We start from the raw sequence: 2,320 nt of genomic DNA, 5'->3' as shown, positions 1-2,320 counted from the left end.
AATGTAGATTTTACAGATGCGTCATTTGAAGTCTAAGAACCGTAAACAATTATATAGCCTTATATAGCTTCACACGCACTGTGCTGTGTAACTATAGATACTAAACATGATCTTTGTGAGTGTCAGATTTTGTGTAATGAGGAAAAAATATGACATTCATCACGGTGCGCAGTTCTAGTCATTAGAGCAGAAATTATCATCACACATTACAGAAGCCAGTCTCGAGGGCCAGTTGTTCAGGGCTTAACAAATAAGCTTTATACCTCACTCCCATATGAATTAGCTCAAACCTGTCTCCCTCATGGCCATGATTTCCAGTCGTTAACGTAAATCTCGAAAAAAACAAAGAAAGGGAATAAATTACACATGCATCAGGAACTACAGTTAAGAAAGCAGCGTTCCTCGTTAATATGCATCCTAGTCTGGTGGAAGGGAGAGGAGAGGCTTGTTTAATTGAAATAATGAATTGTCTGGTTGTGTTTGGTTTGATCAGATGGTGGCTGGGCTGTTTTCTTTTCTTTTTTTTCTTTTTTTAATCAGACTATTCCCTCCCTAATCCAGCTCAGGCACTAATGTTGAACAATGCTCCAATAAGATATAGAACGTCTCATTTTGCCCGCTGTCATGTTGATTTATTCTCATGTCTGTAGTCATGATACATCGCCTTCCCTGCCTCCACAAAACTGTCTGCATATGGTTGCATCTGTCAGAAAGCCTTTGAGTTTTTCGAGTACAAAATATCAGCCCACAGGTTCTGCTATTCCCGACTGAGGCTGAAAAACATCAGGCTATCACCGACAAGCACACCGATGGATGAAAAGCCGCGTCAAAGTCATTATATTTGTTATTAAAAATAAGAACAAAGAAGCAAATTACAAACACAATAAAACAAAAATATATATTGAATATACTTACGATTTTCAGATACAGTAGGTCTATTTAACAGGTAGTAAGAAAATTGAATAATCAAGTGTTTAACTAAAACACTGCATAGTCTTCACTGTATGAAAGTATTCTTATTAAAGATCTAAAAGTGATTCAGTCAAGAGCAGTGAGGGATTTTCTCTGTCTTTTGTTGTTTGATTAACATTAATGACAGACAGCAGCAGGTAAATTAGGCTGCTGTCGCTTTAAGACCGACTGCACGGATCCAATATACTGAAACACATCTGATTTTCACACAAATGTTTGTTTATTTAACACATAACCGACTGTGTTTACGTGAATGCTCCACACGACTGGCTTTTTGACATAATTGTGTGTGTATATGACCATTCAAGTGAAATAAGACGCGGAAGAGATCTGGGGCAGGTTGCATAAAAGGTTTAGACTGGTCTTAAAAGTTAATCATCTATTTTTTTCTTTAAGACTGGTCAACATTTTTTACATTCGGTTACATAAAAACTTAGATTCCTCTAAGTTGAATCCAAAAAAAATAAGACTGATTACCCCTTGGCTAACTGCTAGTTGGTCAGACTTGTTCTTGACACTGTCTTAACCAGTGTTGGGAAGGTTACTTTGGAAATGTAATAGGTTACAGATTACAAGTTACCCTACTTAAAATGCAATAAGTAGTGTAACTTTTCAATTACTTTATAAAAGTAATGTAGATGATTACTTTTTGATTACTTTTCTAATTTTTTCAACTGTTTATAATTTTCATGTTTACATATAAATTAATCTTAGCAGTGTGTGGACACAAACACCCTACAATGAAAAAAATCCATTCACTCCTTTTTTTTTAATCCCCCAAAATCCTAAACCGTCTCAATTATTAAGCCGTTTTGATTTTCTGAGCAGTATGAGGCCCCGCCCACAACCGCTGATGTACTGTCCAATATTAGCACGTTTTCGCCCTCAGCCAGTTGTACGAAGTACATAATTTTCTCCGCGCTCCAGCAGCTGTAGCGACAATGTCTTGTAAGCAATGCAGGTGTTTTGTAGTTTTGTGATGTAGAAGAACATAAGAATCTTAATTTTCTCCCGACATCAGAGCCACTGAGGACGCAGTGCATTAGTTTTGTTTTTAATGGTAATGCGCCACTGAATACAACTAAATTAGTTTATCTGCGCAAATAATTGCTTAATTGCTCCAGACTGCTTTCTGAATGAGGGACAATTCAAGGCAGGCTTTGTTAAGAAGTTAAAACTCAAGGATATATCAGTACCCCGTGTTCGTGATCCAGCTGCACCTCCAGAAGAAGTCAGTCTGACACTTTATATATTTTTTATGATTATTTGCAAATCGCCTTTGCTCTTCCACAAAAGAAAGGGGCGGGTGAGCAGAGCTCATTAGCATTTAAAGGGACATGCCCCAAAA

At 37.2% G+C, this 2,320-nt stretch overlaps 1 protein-coding gene across 1 annotated transcript in view; it reads left to right on the top strand.

The window, feature by feature from the left end:
• LOC107559569 (GDNF family receptor alpha-4-like) overlaps positions 1 to 2,320 on the top strand; it is a 13,987-nt gene that overhangs the window by 11,206 nt on the left and 461 nt on the right. The window lies entirely within an intron of this gene.

The sequence above is a fragment of the Sinocyclocheilus grahami genome, unplaced genomic scaffold (assembly GCF_001515645.1).
Source record: "Sinocyclocheilus grahami isolate Dianchi unplaced genomic scaffold, SAMN03320097.WGS_v1.1 scaffold692.1, whole genome shotgun sequence".
NCBI classification, from domain to species: Eukaryota; Metazoa; Chordata; class Actinopteri; order Cypriniformes; family Cyprinidae; genus Sinocyclocheilus; species Sinocyclocheilus grahami.
This window is presented reverse-complemented; position numbering and strand designations above follow the sequence as displayed.